At 40.2% G+C, this 23,307-nt stretch overlaps 1 long non-coding RNA gene across 1 annotated transcript in view; it reads left to right on the forward strand.

Annotated features, from left to right (window-relative positions):
• The window catches only part of LOC134949060 (uncharacterized), a 217,327-nt gene that overhangs the window by 141,872 nt on the left and 52,148 nt on the right, over nucleotides 1-23,307 (forward strand). Inside the window, exon 3 of the long non-coding RNA XR_010183093.1 lies at nucleotides 20,341-20,542. This is a non-coding gene — a long non-coding RNA (uncharacterized LOC134949060). The remainder of the gene's footprint in view (nucleotides 1-20,340; nucleotides 20,543-23,307) is intronic.

Here is a 23,307-nt window from a genome sequence, read left to right on the forward strand (position 1 = left end):
AACTGTATTTACTGTACATTTGTTATGCGGCGGGAACCCAGAGGAGACCACCTGCAAGTGCACCTGGAACAGACATCGCCCACCTATTCAAACCAACCTATGACCTCTCCTGTACTGTAAATGACCATCCCTGTGTCCAATGGACAAAGAGATTACAGTATCCATTGTGTTAAGTTTTGGAAGATTGTATAAAAGAGCCAGCTGCATGCCAGGTCACACACAGACTCTTAAGGTCATCTACCCTGATTACTGAGGACCAGACTGGGAAGCGCAGGCGAAAACCAAACAAGTATGTACCATTGACTGTAGCCATTATTCTATTGTATTGTATTGTATTGTTATTGTAACCCCCTTTCAGTAATTATATGTTGGTGTGTCGGAACCCGGCATTTTAAATACAATCTGGTGTCGTGTTTCCTTTCCCTGCTAAGGTTATTAAGTGTATTACAATCACATGTGTAGCTGCTAAGGGCTCACGGAGTATCTTTGGGTGTGTACGCACGGAGTGTACTTTGTACAGCCAGCGCGGCGTTTGTACGCAAAGTGCGTATACGGTACGGGGCTCTGTACGCTAATGGTGTAATAAGTACGTAGGTTGAGGATTGAGTACAGCGGCCGCAGCTGCTCCATTTAAAGTGTATTAAATGTCTTTTTAAAGTGTTGCTTTTAGTCCTGTAAGTAAACCAGCGTTTACAGCACTCTGGGAGAGTAATGGCCTGATGCGAGCTATGTTGCTTAGCTGGAACCGACAGGATTGTACCAGAGCTTGGATGTGGGGTGCAAAGGAGAGGAAGGAGTCAAGAGTGACGCCCAAGCAGCGGAGTTGGGGGACAGGGGAGATGGTGTTGTCAACAGTGATAGAGATATTGGTACTTTGATAAAATCTCTTTGATAAAAGTCATCTAGTGTGTATATCCCTTAACTTACTAAAGTTTGTGACTGTCATTCACTTTTTACTTTTTGCTAAATTTCTTTTCATTACACTTAAATAACCAACTTAACTTTTTTTTCCAATAATAATTGTGAATGTCAGTTCTTTAAAACTGACCTGATAAATACAGTTTAATTTTTTTTAAATAGGCATTTTTTTTTAAAAATGTCAAGGACATTTAAAGGTCAGAGTAGGTAGCAATACTGGTTTTCAAATTGTACTTGATATTATTGGATACTTACCTAAACATTATATTGTCTTTTCAGGCTTATCACATGTATTTCCACCCTACCTAGCTCCAGTACTTGCTGAGGTACAGAATCATCCTCTCTGTATGGTAGTTGATCCAGCTGAGGAGACAACACCTGGCACCTTCAGCCCACATTGAACTAGAAAAAAAAACAAATTCCCCTGCATGATACTTGATAATATAATGCAGATATATCAATTACATACATATGCCAACAGCCAGAGCAAGGTGTCTCTGTCCTGGTGATCCTATACTATATTATAATAGAGATGTGCGGGGGACACTTTTCATGTTTTGTGTTTTGGTTATGGATCTGGATCTCCGCTCGTGTTTTTGATCTAGATTGGTTTTGCCAAAACCACCCTTTGGTTTTGGTTTTGGTTATGGATGATTTTTGAAAAAATAAAATAAAAACAGCAGAATTTGGGGGTAATTTTGATCCTAAGGTATTATTAACTGCAATAACATTCATTTCCACTCATTTCCAGTCTATTCTAAACACCTCACATCTCACAATATTGTTTTTAGGCCAAAAGGTTGCACCGAGGTAGCTGGATGACGAAGCTAAGCAACATAAGTGGACATCACAAACACTTGGCCCATCTAGGAATGGCACTGTAGTGACAGACAGGATGGCAGTTTTAAAAAATAGGCCACAAAGAGCACATAATGCAAAGGTAAAAAAATGGAATTGTCTTGGGTCCACCTAACCACGCAGGCCCTCCCACTCACCCATATGTTGTTTAAACAGGACTTGCACAGTTTAATAAACCCATCATTTCAGCGACAGGTGGTCCCCCTGGAAAAAGCTCACCAAGATCTCCGAATCATAGCTAGCTACAAACATATTGTACCACCTCCTTCTTTGATGACTTCTCACATTATGAGAAGAGGCAACAGCAAGAGGACAGTGTCAATTGATTAAAAATTAGAAAGGCACATGCAATCAGGATCTACACACAAGCTTTTACCTCCACTCCTATATTGGCGTGGAACGGAAAGGTCTTCAACCAAGCAAATATTTAATGGGCCTAATTCAGAGTTGATCGCAGCAGCAAATTTATTAGCCATTGGGCAAAACCATGTGCAGTGTTGGTGGGTCAGATATAACGTGCAGAGAGAGTTAGATTTGGGTGTGGTAAGTTCAAACTGAAATCTAAATTGCAGTGTAAAAATAAAGCAGTCAGTATTTACTCTGCACAGAAACAAAATAGCCCACCCAAATCTAACTCACTCTGCACATGTTATATCTGCCACACCTGCAGTGCACATGGTTTTGCCCAACTGCTAACAAATTTGCTGCTGCGATCAACTCTGAATTACCCCCAATTACCACATTACTGGACAAACTGAAAAACTAGGGGCTAAAGCCTCCAAATTTGTACCCCCTTCTCCATGTTCAGGGATTAAAATAATCTCGGATTTAATGCTGGCATGCAAATAAACTGGTGTATACCACAGGATCAAGATTAAATATTTTCCCTTCCACGGAGTCTGGAGACTTATTTTGAGGAAAATCTTGTGGGTTTCTTTTTTTCCATTTTTTGTAATTGCATTTTTATTTACATATTTTGTGGCAGATGCCTTATTTTTGTTTTTCACTGCTCCCAGTTACACGCATGTGAGCATACCTGTGTGTCTTGTTTATTTTTTTCATATTTAATTTTTAAATAAAGCAGCCCTTAGATGTTTTAGCAGCCCATAAAGCAACCCCGGATGGGGCAAGTTGAGTTCAGGTGGGTACGATACAGTACTAAGCAGGACAGTGCAGTGAATTTTTTGTTATTCAGCCCCTGCCCTAGTGGAGTTTACCACTCTACAGTCAAAATCATTTCAAACTATAAGTAGGACTGTGGGAGGAAGCAATGCTAACCTCTATGCCCACAGCATTCCACAGACTGGCAAGCCAGGCATCTTCCTGGCTGTAAACCACAATGAGACTCCATACTGGGCCTTATTCAGTAACTGCTTTGCCTCACAGGAGCTCCTTGCCCATCTAGTGCTGCAGTGCAATGGAAAGCTGATGCAATGCAAGATCACTGAATTTTTGCTCTTCTAACACCGCAAGATCTTTCGATAACCCTACGCAGCCCTTAGGTAAAGAAGATCAATATTAAATCAAAATTAAGGTTGACAAATTGGAGACATTCATTTAAGTAAGTCCCTAACATGAAATAATTGAGAAGAACCTTTCTCTAATGCTCCGGCAGATAATCTCACTTTTACCTCTCTTGCAGTTGCGCTGGATAATGATTCAGTCTCTTCTGAGTCACACTGATTTTGACCACAAATGTGTAAAAAACACTTATCAAAATGTAAATTTCTATTTCCACCTTTGCGGCTATGCTTTCACAAATCTGTTTGTGATTTTTGAAGCTTGTTTCATATCTGCTCTATGCTTTAATTTAAACCTAGGATCAAGTACAGCAGCACACCTGAAATTATACAGCAGCACCCATGGATTTATACAGCATAGGCAGCAGCCCTAGAGAATTACACAGCACAGCAGACAGGCAACAGCACCCCTGGACTGATAGGGCAGAGGGGCAGCATCCCATATAGGGCAGAACCCCTGGAATGATGTGGCAAAGAAAACATTTGCAAGGCGGAATTATCCTTGAGCCCTCCCACCCTTATGTTGTATAAACAGGACATGCACACTTTAACAAATCAATCATTTCAGCAACAGGGTCTGCCACATGACTAGGGCTGAAATGATTGGTTTGTTTGTTTGGGCCACCACCAAAAAAGAAGCAATTAATCTCTCCTTGCACAAACTGGCTCTACAGAGGCAATATGTCATCTTCATCCTCAGATTCCCACCCCTTCTTCAGTGTTCACATCCTCAGCCTCACAGAGAAAAAATATTCAAACAAGCCACATCATTTAGATCAGTGGACTGCTTACACTATTACCCAAAGTTTCTGAGCTTGACAATGACTTTTGATGAATGCGCTGCAGGTGACATATAAGGGAGGATGTTCCTAGGTGGTTAACATCCTTACCCCTACTTATTATGGATTGACACAGACAACAGATGGCTTTACACCTGTTGTCTGGATTTGTGGAGAAATTATTCTACACAGAAGAGGTGGCTTTTTAGGTATTTTGCCCAGGATGACAATGGGATTTTTCATCCTATGGCCAACAACTGTCTCTACTGGTGCCTTATTCAAACAAACCACATCATCATCAGAATGCTCATCGTCAACATCCTCCTCAGCGCCAGCTACACCCATGTCCTCATCCTTGTGTACTTCTACAGTGACATCCTCATTCTCAATATCAGCAACTAGACTGGTGGTGTTCCTGCCAGCACTTGCAGAGGACATACAAATGGTGTTAGGAGCCTCCTCTTTCAATACAGTGTTGTGAAGGTCAGGCCAAGACATTGCAACCGCAGACAGTGCCAGCACCCCTGTATTTTCACAACATCCTTATAACTTTACATCATACAAGACAGGGCCAGTGTGCATTTATTTTCACTTCACACCTGTATTTTACAGCATACAGGGCCAGTGTACTTTTATTTTAACAGCAGCACCCCTGTATTTTTACAGCATACAGGGCCAGTGTACTTTTATTGTAATAGCAGTACCCCTATATTTTTCCAGCATACAGGACCAGTGTACTTTTATTTTAACAGCAGCAACCCTGTATTTTTATAGTGTACATGCCAGTATACTTTTATTTTAACTGCCTCACCCCTGTATTTTTACAGCATACAGGGCCAGTGTACTTTTATTTTAACAGAAGCACCCCTGTATTTTTATAGTGTACATGCCAGTATACTTTTATTTTAACTGCCAGCACCCCTGTATTTTCACAACATCCTTATAATTTTACATCATACAAGACAGGGCCAGTGTGCATTTATTTTCACTTCACACCTGTATTTTACAGCATACAGGGCCAGTGTACTTTTATTTTAACAGCAGCACCCCTGTATTTTTACAGCATACATGGCCAGTGCACTTTTATTTTAACAGCAGCACACCTGTATTTTTACATCATACAGGGCCAGTGTACTTTTATTGTAATAGCAGTACCCCTATATTTTTCCAGCATACAGGACCAGTGTACTTTTATTTTAACAGCAGCAACCCTGTATTTTTATAGTGTACATGCCAGTATACTTTTATTTTAACTGCCTCACCCCTGTATTTTTACAGCATACAGGGCCAGTGTACTTTTATTTTAACAGAAGCACCCCTGTATTTTTACTGCATGCAGAACCAGTGTACTTTTATTTTAACAGCAGCACCCCTGTATTTTTAACACCGTACAGGGTCAGTGTACTTTTATTTTAACAAAAGCACCCCTGTATTTTTACAGCATACAGGGCCAGTGCACTTTTATTTTAACAGCAGCACCCCTGTATTTTTACAGCATACAGTGCCAGTGTACTTTTATTTAAACAGCAGCACCCCTGTATTTTTACTGCATACAGAACCAGTGTACTTTTATTTTGTGGACATTTATCTACACTGCACCTCAGAATTTTTACAGCATATAAGACAGGGCCAGTGTACAATTATTTTCACTGCACCCCAGATTTTTTACAGCATATAAGACAGGGTCAGTGTACTATTATTTTAACAACAGCACCCCTGTATTGTTACAGTAAACAAGGCAGGGCCAGTGTACATTTATTTTCACTGCACCTCAGATTTTTTTACAGCACATTGGACAGGGCAAGTGTACATTTGTCTTCACTGCACCCCAGATTTTTTACAGCTTTTTGGACAGGGCCAGTGTACATTTATTTTCACTGCACCCCAGATTGTTTTACAGCATACAAGACAGGGCTAGAGTACATTTATTTGAACAGCAGCACCCCTGAATTTTTACAGCATAAAAGACAGGGCTAGTGTACATTTATTTTCACTGTACATTTTATAGCCAATACCCCTGTATTTTCACAGCATACAGGAAGATAGTGCCCCTACCCCCTGTACAACACAGTGACAGCCAGGACAGCAACAACCATGTACAGTTGCAGCATCCCTAACAGCACATAAAACACCTGTAACAGCCATTACAGCACCCCTAACAGCACAGGTATACCACAGTGACAGGAACAGCACTTCTACAGAGCACACATTGACCCCACCTGGTGCCACCACCCACAGGGAGACAGATGTTTGTCCAGAGTGAAAATGGTGGCAACGTGCATCTGTTTATATGGAATCCAAAACCCATGAGAATCCAACAGTGGGATTAGTATGTCTTGCCTCGTTTTGGTTTCTGAGTCTGGTGGGAAGTCCCAAGCCGGACTTGGCAACAGGCTCGGAATGGGATGTTTGGTGGGGGGAGGTTTCAGTTCTCTGAGAACCGAACCCGCTCATCAGTAAATTATAATAGCACCAGCATTATTTTAACAACAGCACCCCTGTATTGTTACAGTAAACAAGGCAGGGCCAGTGTACATTTATTTTCACTGCACCCCATATTTTTTACAGCATAGAAGACTGGGCCAATGTACTTTTAACAGCAGCACCCCTGAATTTTTACAGCATAAAAGACAGGGCCAGTGTACATTTATATTCACTGCACCCCAGATTTTTGACAGCATAAAATACAGGGGCAGTGTCCATTTATTTTCATTGCATCCCAGATTTTTTACAGCATAAATGACAGGTCAAGTGTACATTTATCTTCACTGCACCCCAGATTTTTTTACATCATATAAGACAGGGCCAGTGTACATTTATTTTCAGTTCACCCCAGATTTTTTACAGCATACAAGACAGGGCCAGTGTACATTTATCTTCACTGCACCCCAGATTTTTACAGCATATTGGACAGGGCAAGTGTACATTTGTCTTCACTGCACCCCAGATTTTTTTACAGCTTTTTGGACAGGGCCAGTTTACATTTATTTTCACTGCACTCCAGATTGTTTTACAGCATACAAGACAGGGCTAGAGTACATTTATTGAACAGCAGCACCCCTGAATTTTTACAGCATAAAAGACAGGGCTAGTGTACATTTATTTTCACTGTACATTTTATAGCCAATACCCCTGTATTTTCATCGCATACAGGAAGATAGTGCCCCTACCCCCTGTACAACACAGTGAAAGCCAGGACAGCAACAACCATGTACAGTTGCAGCATCCCTAACAGCACATAAAACACCTGTAACAGCCATTACAGCACCCCTAACAGCACAGGTACGCCACAGTGACAGGAACAGCACTTCTACAGAGCACACATTGACCCCACCTGGTGCCACCACCCACAGGGAAACAGATGTTTGTCCAGAGTGAAAATGGTGGCAACGTGCATCTGTTTATATGGAATCCAAAACCCATGAGAATCCAACAGTGGGATTATGATGTCTTGCCTCGTTTTGGTTTCTGAGTCTGGTGGGAAGTCCCAAGCCGGACTTGGCAACAGGCTCGGAATGGGATGTTTGGTGGGGGGAGGTTTCAGTTCTCTGAGAACCGAACCCGCTCATCAGTAAATTATAATAGCACCAGCATTATTTTAACAACAGCACCCCTGTATTGTTACAGTAAACAAGGCAGGGCCAGTGTACATTTATTTTCACTGCACCCCATATTTTTTACAGCATAGAAGACTGGGCCAATGTACTTTTAACAGCAGCACCCCTGAATTTTTACAGCATAAAAGACAGGGCCAGTGTACATTTATTTTCACTGCACCCCAGATTTTTCACAGCATAAAATACAGGGGCAGTGTCCATTTATTTTCATTGCATCCCAGATTTTTTACAGCATAAAAGACAGGTCAAGTGTACATTTATCTTCACTGCACCCCAGATTTTTTACATAATATAAGACAGATCAAGTGTACATTTATCTTCACTGCACCCCAGATTTTTTACATCATATAAGACAGGGCCAGTGTACATTTATTTTCAGTTCACCCCAGATTTTTTACAGCATACAAGACAGGGCCAGTGTACATTTATCTTCACTGCACCCCAGATTTTTACAGCATATTGGAAAGGGCAAGTGTACATTTGTCTTCACTTCACCCCAGATTTTTTTTACAGCTTTTTGGACAGGGCCAGTTTACATTTATTTTCACTGCACTCCAGATTGTTTTCCAGCATACAAGACAGGGTTAGAGTACATTTATTTGAACAGCAGCACCCCTGAATTTTTACAGCATAAAAGACAGGGCTAGTGTACATTTATTTTCACTGTACATTTTATAGCCAATACCCCTGTATTTTCACAGCATACAGGAAGATAGTGCCCCTACCCCCTGTACAACACAGTGACAGCCAGGACAGCAACAACCATGTACAGTTGCAGCATCCCTAACAGCACATAAACCACCTGTAACAGCCATTACAGCACCCCTAACAGCACAGGTACACCACAGTGACAGGAACAGCACTTCTACAGAGCACACATTGACCCCACCTGGTGCCACCACCCACAGGGAGACAGATGTTTGTCCAGCGTGAAAATGGCGGCAACGTGCATCTGTTTATATGGAATCCAAAACCCATGAGAATCCAACAGTGGGATTATGATGTCTTGCCTCGTTTTGGTTTCTGAGTCTGGTGGGAAGTCCCAAGCCGGACTTGGCAACAGGCTCGGAACGGGATGTTTGGTGGGGGGAGGTTTCAGTTCTCTGAGAACCGAACCCGCTCATCAGTATATTATAATAGCACCAATTTGTGATTTAAATTTATTTATTTCATAACTGGGGTTGAGCTCACCTGGAGGCATGCCAGGATGCTCCAATATGGCACTACAAGGATCAGTAAGGTAGTTATTGCTGGTGGGTTACATATGTTTGCAAATGTATGTAACTAAGATTGCTGCATTTAATTATTATGCAGGATGCAAGTCTTTTTTACTGGCCCATTGCAGTATGCTGGGCAATTTTTTTTCTTGTCTGCATTAACCCCTCCCTTGCATTAACCTGTGATGGGTAAATACATTGATTGATCAACTTCCATTCTTTGTACTGTATTACAGTCCAGACAGAACTCCTAAAAGAACTTGCCATCCCAACAATTTGTCTCAAGATACTTCATCACTTGAGGAGTTCAGACAGCTACAATTTGGTTATGTGAAACCAATCCATATTACTGTACCTTCAGCTTCAAAAATTAACAAGCAATAACAGTGGCTCAATTTACATGCAACAGAATAGTCTCAAATATTCATAGGTGCTGGTTAGAAATTTGTGAGTGAACTAAAGCCCAAATCATGAGCTGTGCAATCAACAGTCCAATTTGCCAACTGCAACATTATCAACAGGAAGCAAGATAACAATACCACCTGCAATAGCTCCTACAACTATGGGGGTCATTCTGAGTTGTTCGCTCGTTATTTTTTTGTCGCAACGGAGCGATTGGTCGCTAATGCGCATGCACAATGTCCGCAGTGCGACTGCACCAAATAAATTTGCTATGCAGTTAGGAATTTTACTCACGGCATTACGAGGTTTTTTCTTCGTTCTGGTGATCGTAATGTGATTGACAGGAAGTGGGTGTTTCTGGGCGGAAACAGGCCGTTTTATGGGTGAGTGCGGAAAAACGCGGGAGTGGCTGGAGAAACGGAGGAGTGTCTGGGCGAACGCTGGGTGTGTTTATGATGTCAAACCAGGAACGACAAGCACTGAACTGATCGCAGATGCCGAGTAAGTGTGGAGCTACTCAGAAACTGCTAAGAAGTGTGTGTTCGCAATTTTGCTAATCTTTCGTTCGCAATTTTGATAAGCTAAGATTCACTCCCAGTAGGCGGCGGCTTAGCGTGTGCAAAGCTGCTAAAAGCAGCTTGCGAGCAAACAACTCGGAATGACCCCCAATATCTAGTAGTGTGGAGGACTGAGGAGAGAGATGGGTCGGGGTTCAGATGCAGAGATCCAACCTAAAAAAAAATAAAAAAAATAAAAAAATATTAATTTAATCAATTATTTTGATGTAATACTGGCTGTATGTTTGATATTTTTCCCCAGTAAATTTAATTTCAAATGCCTTCTTGGTCTTCTTTTTGCATATTTACAGGTATATACAAACAGTATATCTGCAGACCATTTGACTTTCACAAATGTTAACATGTTTAAAAAGGTAAATGCCAAAGGTTTCAAACAGAGATGTGTGCGGATTCTCATGTTTTAGTTCTAATTTCATAATTGTGTCAAAGTTTTGTTTTTGCAAAACCACCCTCATGTGTTTTGGTTTGGAATTCTGATGTAAAATCCCAATCTTGGGTTTTAGATTTCTTGAAAATGGATAAAATCAGCTAAAATCATGTAATTTTTGCAATTTAAAACCCAAAATTCAGATTTAAAACCCAAATTCCAAACCGCGGGAAGATCTGAACCACAAATCAGTTCAGATCTGATCCTCTGGAGATCCAAACCAGGTTTTGATTCATTCTGGATCCACAAAATTTGCGTGGTCCAGATTTCTAGAATACTAAACTGCACAATTCTAGTTTCAAAATATACCTTACACAACTTGAAGCACTGTGGGCAGACTAACTGACACTTTCACAATATAGGAATATACATAAAGTAGTGTTAATTTTTTTTTTGTGTTTTTTTTTTAAATTAGACTTTTTGAATGATTTACATACAAGGGCGACAAGCAAGGGCAACACCTCACATAGGTAGAGTGGTACAATCTCTATAATGTAAAAAATGGTTTACAAAACATTACAACAAGTATACTTAGAAACAATTTTTTTAAGAGTATATAGACACTATTAACATATGACTTACTGATGGATGAGCCTCTCTCTAACCTCCCTTCCTCCAATTCTGTCCAACACTATTCCTCACTTACAGTGATGAGTCCAGATAAATTCATCTCACTTGCATAAGGTGCTACAGCCATTCTTATTTCCACACAGAAGGGAAATGACCTGTGGGTAGGTTATATAGGTATTTATAGATTTAGAGTAGGTTTAATTGGTCACATATGGTATGTGTATTAATAGGCCTCAGGGTTGCAATTATATCAGTTTTACTAGCCTGATTACAATCTGTTGTTTGACAAGTTATTCTGTCAAGTTTCAGATGAGTTTAAAACATACCTATTACATCAGATGAGCTGTATGTTTAACACAGTGTAGTAAAACTTGGGAAGTCAGGTTTGATCAGGGCGAGCTTAATGGCATGTTTCTGGCGAGTTTGCTCTATATTCATTCTGTTACGTATGGGGATTGTAAAGTCTACTGAAATACAGCTGAAACAAGGCAGATTTTCAAATTATGAACCTATTTAATTTCTGAGAAAAGTACAGTGGGCTCTTTTTCTTTATTATAGCCTATAGAGCAGGATCTAAGAATATTAAAGCAAATATCCTTTTCCGAAGCTTCCTTCCACAAATACATACCCTACTACTCACACACCAATAATTTCATCTGATAAAAAAAATTATAGCAGGGACATGTTCTTGCAGCTGCAAATTTGCTCTGAATCAAAGGTTCCGTCATGAGATTTGTTACTCAGAGATTTAAACAAGTTCTCATTATTTAGGCCATACACAGTAGACGTTCAGACCACTACAGTGTTTCATAAACCATTGGAGTCATCTCTTGATTTGTTGCTGAGCATACCTCAAAAAAAAAATACTGTAGAATTTTTAAAAGCCTGTCAGGTGCATACAGTACCTTCTATAAAAGCATTAGAGGTCATTTCATTTACATTCTCGTATATCTACCTGTTCCCGTAAAACCATTATTCCATTTTGTACGGTGTTGGTTACTATTTTAGTTGAAGTACCTTGATTCAGTAAGATTGCCAATTTTATCCGTCCCCCCCCCCTATTCAACTTCATTCTGATGGGTATTTCACAGCATTATTTGTCTAATGTAATTTCAAATAGTGTGACATCATTTCTGACCCTTCTGTGTCATGGTAGAAATCATTTGAAGTCTCTCATAAGCTTAATGTCCCCAAACTAATAGGCATTTAGAGATAGTTAATCTGCATTAGCGCAATAATTGAATTTTTGTTATAATGCTTGTGCTGAATGACTGCCATGGGTAGTGTTCACATTTAATAATGCTCTACCTATGTCCAGTGAGGTCAATGCAGAGCCGGATTAAGCAGAGGGCACAGGGGATACATTTTCATGGGCTTCCCTATTTCAGGGGCCCCGTGCCACTGCTGTCCACCACCAGTCGTTTGCATGCAGCAAATGAAAAATAAAACCACTGGCGATCAGACAGGGGCTGGAGGTTACCGCCCCCAGTGAGTAACTATACAGTAGATGCTAATAGGACCAAGTCCCCTCTTTGGCCCTCCTCCCCTTACAACACCCACCTAATCGCACAGTCTGTTTATGCCTTTCCAGGCGATGGTGCATGCTTGGGGGTTTCTGACTACCCAGAAACCCCTGATTGAACTACATATGTTTTTTCCTATATCCCATGGCCAGCGATTGTAGTCCCGCCACCGTGACATTTTGCCACTATTGGACGGACCTGTGGGAGATGGCAGAGAAATTGTGATGCAATTTTCATAAAATTAATTTGGCTCCACCCCATGGTGGACTAATATTGTAATGTCCTGGCCCCACTGAACAGCCTGAAGTCCTGTTACAGTGCACTGCATCTCTGAGTCAGACTCCAAAGAGTAAGTGAAAGTGCAATTGTGTGTATGTATGGGGGTATCATTACTACCATGTAGATGATGTTGCATCTAGATATATATATATATATTGATATTTTAAACCTTTAGGGGCAATTTTTAACTACAGTGAATAAGAGCCTTTGCTCTTCTTTGTACGTAGAAGGTATATTTTATATCTGCAAACTTCTCCCCCTATTCACCCATCAGACCAGTGTCTCCATTCTCCCTTGGCCAGGATGGATGTGCTCAATACTCGGTGCACTCGCCTGGCTCCCCATTCTCCCGTCTCCCCACTCTCCCAGCTTAGGCTGTTGGTCCATGAGTGGTCAGTGACAGCAGCTCTGTCTGAAGGAATATGGCAGTATATATATATATATATATATATATACACACACACACATATACACACACACACAACCAGGCGCTTTACTTTAAGTGATGGGGTTCCCTTGTATAAGTGCCCCGGGCCCCCCTAATCCTTAATCTGGCTCTGGGTCAATGACTGAGGAAGCACTAGCTAGTATCAGAGCCAGATCTACACATACACACACACACACACACACACACACACACACACACACACGATTTAGTGGTAAGTTTTGACTATTAAAATGACAGAATTATACAAAGATGATATGAATAATACAAAGATGAAATGTATTTATCTATCTATCTATCTATCTATCTATCTATCTATCTATCTATCTATCTATCTAGATAGATAGATACAGCAGCAGCCAGCACTCCTCTAATCAGCACAACATGCTCAGGTGCAAGAATCACAGCAATGTAGAAAGTCCAATGGAGCACGGCACTCAGAGACAACAATGTATGAAGATAATTTTATGTTCCAATGTCAACAATTGTTTCGGAGCAACACACTCCGTTATCAGGACAACATAATAACAGCAGAGTCTGCTGTTATTATGTTGTCCTGACGATGGAGTGTGTTGCTCCGAAACAATTGTTGACATTGGAACATAAAATTATCTTCATACATTGTTGTCTCTGAGAGCCGTGCTCCATTGGACTTTCTATATATATATATATATATATATATATATAGAGTCCAGATAGGCAGCACTCCCAATGTAATTCCAACAAGCAGAAGGTGCCTTCCGTAGGGGTCCCATTTGCAGTATACCGGTGGCGGCACTCAATAAATATAATACAAACACAGGTATGTGCTTTTCAACATTTCGAGGAATTTATTACCTCGTCATCAGGATACAAAAGTCAAATACAAACTTACATTTAAAGACCTGCACCTCACCACGTGACCACGGCTGGCTCCGGAAGCTGGAAGACGGCGCCCACCGATGACGACATCATCCTGTCCCCCGTTGCCATGACAGCCGCATAAAACACCATAAACTGTGACACATAAAAATGACGTCTTGAGGTTACATTCACATAACAGCGCAGTGTATGGTCATTCAAATTAAGACATCAAATTACACAAATAGCTAGATACAGTTATCTATCTACCTTGCTAGGACCATAGGGGTGGAACTAAAAAAAACTGTGAAAAACACCTAAATTGTAAAACCGTATTGCACTCTAATTAGAGATACAAGGTGTAATCCACACTTCAATACATATTCTAAATTATTTAATAATCAATTCACACGTTCTATTCAAAGAGTATTGAGTTCCAAAATGCTTGAAGAACTAATTACAGAAAACAATGTAGACCTAAATTCTCGTTAAGCCCTTTGGGTGTGTTCAATCTGTGTATCCACCTGGATTCACAATGCAGTAAAGCTAATGATCTATCTCCACCTCTACTTCTGGGCAGGATATGATCTATAATCATATATCTGAGAGTCGACAAATTGTGACCGGCCTTCACAAAATGTCTAGAGACAGGCTGATCACTATGTCCCTTCTCCAGCGCATTTCTAATGGACAATCTATGTGTGGCCATGCGCACCCGTAGGGTTCTATCAGTTTTGCCCACGTAGCTCAAGCCACACGGGCATGTGATCATATAGATAATGAACTTGGTAGTACAAGTCACCCGATGTCTAATAAGATATTTTTTGCCACTATACGGGTGTCTAAAACTGTCACCAGCTACCATGTACCGGCAGGTGGTGCAGTTCAAGCACTTGAAACACCCATTTTTTCTAGCTAAAAAATGTGTTTCAGGGGTCTCAACTTTAGAGATATCAGCCCTAACCACCCAATCATGAATATTTTTACCTCTGGTGTGGCATGGCATTATAGATTTATCTTGAAGGTTCAGATTTTTATCTGAACCCACTATAGGCCAGAGTTTTTTTGTTATTAACCTAATATCATTGCTTTTATCATTGTAATGGTTAACCCAAGGCAAGCGCATAGTACTCGTCTTCCTGTTCCTAGGGATTAAAAGCTGGTCCCGCAGAACAGCCAATGCTTTGTCTTTGGACTATAACAACAATTGCTCGTCATAACCCCTTGTAATGAACTTCTGAATCATCAGGTCAATATTGTTAATAACTCTCTCATTGTTACTGCAAATCCGCCTAGCGCGGAGAAACTGAGAGTATGGTAACCCATACTTAAGGGGCTTGGGGTGAAAACTTGCTGCATGTAGCAGAGTATTGCAATCTGTTTGTTTGCTGTATAAATTGGTAGAGATTTGCCCATCCTTCAGTTCAATTAGAACATCCAAAAAATGTACCGTTTTACAATCAATAGAGTGTGTAAATTTAATAGGGCTATCAGACATATTGTGTTCAGACATAAACGATGTAAAGGCTTGTTCTGAGCCCGTCCAGATCAGAAACACATCGTCTATGTATCTAGCATAGAATAATATATTTTCACTTATCGATGCTCTATTGAAAAAACTGTCGCGTTCTGCTTTAAACATATACGCGTTGGCGTACGATGGGGCCACATTGGACCCCATCGCACACCCAGACGTCTGAAGGAAAAAGTTACCATCATGAAAAAAATAATTATTCGTTAGAACCAATTCTAAAAGCTCTGAAACAAAATCAATGTCAAGACCAACATATAATGGATTGGACGTAATTAAGTCCCTCACCGCTTTGATGCCCTCAGTATTAGGTATAATGGTATAAAGATTAGAAACATCTACACTACATAAGAAACTATTACTTGGAATATCCACAATCTCATATAGTTTCTTCAGAAACGCGGTTGTGTCCTGAATGTACAGAGGATGGCCCATGACGCATGGCTGTAATAAGCAATCTAAGTACACCGAAATGGGTTGAAATAGAGACCCCCTTGCGGATATTATGGGCCTGCCAGGTGGGTCTCTATGTCCCTTGTGTATCTTAGGCAACGTATATAGCAGTGGCACAATGGGCTTTTTACACAGTAATGCTGTGCTAAGCTCAGAAGAAATAATCCCATTGTCCCTGCTCCTTTTAAACATTTTTCCAAAGTCTGACTAAAAATCTCAGTCGGATCATGAGGTAATCTCCTATACACTTCACTGTTAGCTAATTGGCGTTCAATTTCGGTTCTATAGGCATCAATATTTTGTATAACTATAGCCCCGCCTTTATCAGCGGGGCGTATAGTTATATCCCTATATGAAGACAAATCTTTTAATGCTTGGTATTCACCAGATGTTAAATTATTATAAATCTTACAATTAGATCTAGAGTTAATCAAATTGTCCACATCATGGTTCAACATACGTGAAAAAGTCTTAATGTAGGTATTGTTGGTGGGAGGATCAAACGTTGATTTCCTTTGGAGACGTCTTACCGCTGCAGGTATATCCGTGGGAGTAGGAAAATCAGCAGTATGTGTCTTATTTCCTTGAAAATGTTTGTGTAATCTCAGCTGTCTATTCAATCGATATTTCTCCACCTCCCATTTGAAGTCATCAAAATGGGTACTAGGTACAAAGGATAGACCACGACCCAGTACCTTAAGTTCAAGTTCAGTCAATGTCCGTGAGGATAAATTAATTACTGTCTCTTGCGGCGGGCAAGCGGTGGTCGGCCTGGTTTTCATCCTCTTGTTTTGCCCCCCTCTCCTCGTGAACCTCATCTGTCGGTTAGTTGGTTGCGGGTGCGTACGGCTAAAGGGATGAAGGGCCGTCCAGGGATATGGTCAGAGTCACTGATGTTATCACGTCCCTGTGATGAATAGGAGTCTGGTCTGTTTATAAGGGGTTTTGTACTGCCTCTTAGTGTTCTCCTGGTGGCCACCTCCCACCCAGTTATACACCTGATTGTACTCATAATCAGCCGACACTTTAATCAGTTTCATCTTTTTAAATTGTATCAGGTTACGTTTGTAGATTACTAGCTGTTTCTCAAGCTTGTCCAACCAATTAGTGTCCTTATCAGCTGTTAAAGTAGCACGATGAGCAGTTTCAAATATATTGATGGATTCCCTAGTAGCAGTTAACTCTCGACCTGCCTCCTCAATGACGAGCAGCATCAAGTCGTAACTGCATTTATTTAAAACTGCTATCCATCTTTTGCAGAACGATACATTATGGCGTCCAATGGTTGGGCAGTTTCTTATACGAAACCCGCGAGGTATAATTTTTTCTTTATAATAATCGCTTAATGTAACAGCATGGTAGTGATAATCCAATTCACGTTGTTTCAATTTAGACCATTCTCTATACAGATGTTCCTGAGATTTGGATTCAGGTTCATGGCGCATACTGTCCTTACTTAACATTGATTCAGCCTCAGAATCAGAAAACGATAGAGCCATTCCCTGTGTAATCCTTGCAAGATTCGACACTTCACACACTGCTCCCTCTGTTTTGCTGTGACCCTCAGCCATAATGGTTATTAAAACAACAGTGGGTGAAACACCCAAAACCAACAGCCGATGCACGAGCTCGACACAGGATAAAAATAACAGTCTGGGTGCTAATGCCTAAGGAAGGTCCATGCCCGTTCACAATACCTTCCAATGTAGAGTCCAGATAGGCAGCACTTCCAATGTAATTCCAACAAGCAGAAGGTGCCTTCCGTAGGGGTCCCCAGCGTGGGGTACTCCAATTTGCAGTATACCGGCGGCAGTACTCAATAAATATAATACAAACACAGGTATGTGCTTTTCAACGTTTCGAGGAATTTATTACCTCGTCATCAGGATACAAAAGTCAAATACAAACTTACATTTAAAGACCTGCACCTCACCACGTGACCACGGCTGACTCCGGAAGCTGGAGGACGGCGCCCACCGATGACGACATCATCCTGTCCCCCGTTGCCATGACAGCCGCATAAAACACCATAAACTGTGACACATAAAAATGGATGGATGTGTGTAGGTATGTTCCAGCATAACTGTGGAAGCTCTGGAGCAGTTAACACCAAACTTGGTACACATACTGTCACACCTTGAATACTGTGTACAATTCTGGGCACCTTACTACAAAAAGGATATCCTGGAGCTAGAAAAGGTTCAAAGGTGGGCGACCAAACTTATTAAGGGTATGGAGACGCTGGAATACGAGGAAAGGCTTGCAAGACTAGGAATGTTTACACTGGAAAAGAGGAGATTAAGAGGGGACATGATCAACATTTACAAATATATAAGGGGACAATATACAGATCTTGCGCAGGACCTGTTTTTGGTTAGATCAACACAGAGAACTCGTGGACACTCGCTCAGGTTAGAGGAGAGGAGATTCCGCACAATACGGCGTAAAGGCTTTTTTACTGTAAGGACGATACGTGTTTGGAATTCCCTGCCTGAGGGAGTTGTAATGGCTGACTTAGTCAACACCTTTAAGAATGGGTTAGATAAATTCCTAAGGGATAAGGATATCCAGGGCTATGGGGCATAGTCACGCACTATGGTTATTATAAAAAAAGGTGTAAAACGTAACAGTCATCAACTTCAGTCAAAATTTTATACAAAATAATCGTGCATAGGTGACCACAAATAGGTTGAACTCGATGGACAATTGTCTTTTTTCAACTGTAAATACTATGTTACTATGTATGTTTGACTTACAATCTAGAAAAAAATACTGTGGGGCTAAGACACCCCTAGCATCCCTAGGGGTGGGGGTGGGAAGTTGGTGACATGTAAAAATCCATAGTGTTCGGGGTCGCTAAAATGAATACTGACACTCCCGATGCCATTTCACCTCACGTTCAGGAGGGTTGAGAAGTGGTAGTGAACTTAAACTAGAAGATGGGTGCACTGAAAATAGTCTTATTGCGTTATGAGTTCCACGCAGGCGAGGCCACGGGCAAAAAGCTACTATAATATATATATATTTATTTCAGATATAAGTACTTAACCAACCTATGTCCAGTCAGGAGAGGAAAGTGTCTCAATTATCAGAGGTTAACCTGTCACTTGAACTGAACATTGTCGAACCTCTCAGAGAGCAATAGGAGGAAAGGAGACATAGATATTTTGATTCCTAAATGTATTAAAGGAAAGCTTGATAGTCAGCAACTGCTTATGTACTGTGTAAAGGGTAAAAAAACAGCTCTACCAGTGACCTTAAGTATTGTGCGAAAATCTTTAGCTTTTTACCTCAAAGGAAGAGCCCTAAGAAGAGCGAGAAGCAGAGCAAGGAGACCTAGGGCCCTTTGGGATAGAGTCAGCCTATTCCTGCAAACCTTACATATTTAACATACAGCAGGCAGACCATGACCTGTCGTCCCAGCATTGACAGCACTGAGCAGGGCAATTTCAGAGGCGGGACGGGTCACAGAAGGAAGCGGCTTATTCTCCTCAGCGCCATCCTTTTTACAGCATCAATCTAGGGATGGCCCACCCAGAGGTGTGGCCTAACAAAGATTGGCAATGGTGGGTGGAGCATGTCCTGGTGTTAGTCTAATTAGTTATATGCATGGATATACTTCAAATTCCATAGCGAAGCACAGGTATTCAGTTTGTAAATTATAAATATCTTCTTTGTAATATACTAAACATTTTTATAGTCAAAACTCTAGAGTAAACCGGAGGATGACTGGGGAGGTTCTGCCTCCCCTGCCTACCCTGACCTTATGTCACTGCATAAGTAATCTGACATTTCTCATTCTTTTGTGTGCATAGTCAACACACTGAGGCTTTTTCTTTTGATAATTTGCTGACTGAATATTCTGGTGCGAGGGTTTCTTTTGTTTGCTTTAATAGGATGTGGGAGAAAGTTCAGGCAGCTCTTTCACAAGCAGCAATACTGTACAAGCAAATTTTCTAATTTCAAAGTTGGAGTTAGTTACAGGTACTGTATCTATCTACCTGTAACAATAGGTTGAAGAAACACTAAGTAAGATTATGTTCAAGTTTATTGGAACTTTTAAGATCATTATAAAATTAAGTCCTGTTTGCTTTCTAATAGGTTTGCCTGCATCGTTGAAGACTTCAAGAACCTACCATTATTCACTCTTGAAAACAGAGTATTATATAAAAATACAATAGACATCAACTATTTATTAGAGATGTTCGGGGACTCTCATGTTTTGGTTTTGCCAAAGTTTTGTTTTGGTTTTTGGACAAACCACCCTCAAGTGTTTTATCACAGATTCGGATTTGGTTTTGGATTTCTTGAAAATAGTAAAAACCTATTTTTGTTCCTAAATTATTATTAACATCACTAACATTCATTTCCATTAATTTACAGTCATTTCTGATGATACTCTCCTGTTTGACATGGCACCTGAAATCATGAGGGAAGGACTTACAAGCAATCCAAAACCTAAGATTCTGATTTAAAATCTGATTTCCAAACCAAGGGAATCACCACACCAGGACTCGGCTCAACTCTGATCCCCTAAAGGAATCTGTATTGGGACATGGTTCGACTCAGATCCCCTAAAATTTGGGTGAGTTTGAATTTCTAAAAAAACATAACAGCACATTTATACTAATTATCTCTGCTCTCTCCATTCCTGACCTTGGCCTTTTTTTGTATCTGTCTCTGCTGAGAGCCCTGACTGTTATTATATGTTGACCATTTTTCTGTCTTCCGAGATCCGTGACACAGATTGCATTTTAACCTTGCTTCTCTCTACTGCCAGATCGGACCTGGATTGCATATTTACTTTGTCTCTGTCTTCCATCTGCCCTGATCCAGAGTGCATGTGAACATTTTTTTATGTCTTCTGCCAACTCTGATATCTGGAAAGCATCTTGGCTGTTGCATCATTCACTGTTTTTCCCAGTTCCTATTATTCTCTTAGAACTGACATCAGCTGTCCTCTTCAGATTCAATAGTTAGCTTATCGTGTTCCATCAATTGATGACTCTATCAATACTCTGGGAAGATAAACCATGTTTGCTATGACTAGTCTTGTACACCTGGGGCCATCAAAGTTGTGGTAAGCATGTCTCACTTATGGGAAAAGAGGCCACTAATCATGAAGACCTTATGAAGTAATTCCTATTACCTTGCTATATTTTTTCACAAATTACATCCCAACACACCACTACTCAATTTCACATGTCATTTCTCTCTCACTGTCAATTGACATACAATATTCTCCTTGTAGAACCCAAACCAGGAATCCTTCTCAGTTAAATCAGAATAACCTTATATTATGTATCTCTTGCTCCTGTATTTAATACATATTAATTAGCGTACATTGCATGCTCTCTAATTATGACCACCATGTAGCTAGTGCATGTATAACTCAACAATTCCATTATTTAAGTTTGGCACTGCAGCAAGAGTGTATAATTGTGAGTAATTGGGTTCTAGTAAATGTTTAAGTTTACAGAGAGCACTTCTAATATTTGAAGACTTGTTGAGGGCATGACAAGTTATTGTAGGGAATAACATCAATAGTTAGTGGTACAAATCTTATAGCTAGCATTGAAAGGTGGTTATCAAAAAGGAAGTCATGTGCAGATCGGAAATGATCTAACATGGCTTGAAGAACAGTATTTTGAGATAGGATGAAGAGATGGAGAAGGGGAATGATACATGATGTAGGTGAGCACGAATAACTTAAATTGGATTCTGGATGTTACTGGAATTATGGAGGGATGTTGCAGATATGGTCATTTGTGGTATTCATGATGGATTTAAGAAAGGTTAAGTGGGTGAGAAGATTTTAAGAAAGGATGAGTTTGCAGTAGTTGAGTGGAAGATGATGGTTAAAGGTTTTTTAAGTAATGTAAGATAAAAAAAAGTTTCCTAGCAATATTTAAAATTATGAGGCAAAATAAGAAGTACTTGATGTAGTAAGTAAATAAAATACAATAGTTGCCAGATTCAAGGGTGACATACTGTACACTTCACTGTGGAAATTGTGGTGTTGTTGATCGTAAGAGAGATATGAGGGGAGGTGGCAGCTCAAATGAGGAGTCACAAAGGTAAATTATATTTTTAACATATTGATCTTTTGCATTCAGACTTGTTAAATGAATACAAAGTTCCTACATCACACAAGTAGACTAGTAGACAAAGAGAGTTATATTGTATACTGTATTTAGCTGTTGACACTGTGGCACTGAAATACCTTACAACGTGAACTGGTATACATTCAGAGAGGCACAGGGCTTTCTTTAACCAATGCCTTGCTGGACCAAAGATAGTGGAAGTGAAGGTAAGGATGTACAAGATGTCAAGTGGTAGATACAATGGGAGATCAGCTGCATAAGTAATAAGTGAATTGCATATTGAAGACCAATGGAATGAAGTAAGTGCTAATAAAATGAAGTGCTAATAAAAGTGTAAAATTATAAGATAGCCTTTATGCTGCCAGAGTATATTTTTGCAGCTTCTATAGGTGAATTGCTGTTAACTACTGTATGATGTATTAAGCTTCCAATTCTGGTTAGGCTGAAAATATCACTCCACCCAGTACTTACCTCTCTGGATCTCTGCGAACATCTCCATACATCATTTATTTTCAGGTTTTCTGCCATTAATATCATATTCCTGGCAAAAGCATACAGGTGTGTGATTATGTGGACCAATACAAAGCCACCGGCATGGAGTTTGCAACTTTCATATTTGTCATCCTGCTTACATCAACCGCCATTTAAAAATAGTGAGCATTAAACATAACACCCATGAATAACTAGGAATAGATGTTTATGTTTTTTCATGGAATATTTTTTTTAAGTACAATTACAAACCAAAAAAGTTTCTAATTACATTCTTTTTAAAACAAATTAATTTGCTATATCTTTATTTATTACCAGTTATTTATATAGCGCACACATATTTTGCAGAGCTTTACAGAGAATATTTGGCCATTCACATTAGTCCCTGCCCCAGTGGAGCTTACAATTTATATTCCCTACCACATATATACACATACACATTCATGCAAGGGTTAATTGTGTTGGGATCCACTTTTGGCTTGTGGGAGGAAACCAGAGTACCTGGAGGAAACCCATGCAAGTATGGGGAAAATATACAAACTCCACACAGTTAGGGCCATGGTGGGAATCAAACTCATGACCTCAGTGCTGTGAGGCAGTAATGCGAACCATTACACCATCCGTACTGCCCGTATGGATATATTATACTCAACCAATTGTGAAACTGTTCAGTAATAAAATGCTATTGTCCTAACATACAGTAACAAATATTTCAGAAAACTAAACCACTGTAATTGGAATCTAGTAAACCTAAGGT

The sequence above is a fragment of the Pseudophryne corroboree genome, chromosome 8 (genome assembly GCF_028390025.1).
Source record: "Pseudophryne corroboree isolate aPseCor3 chromosome 8, aPseCor3.hap2, whole genome shotgun sequence".
Taxonomy (NCBI): Eukaryota; Metazoa; Chordata; class Amphibia; order Anura; family Myobatrachidae; genus Pseudophryne; species Pseudophryne corroboree.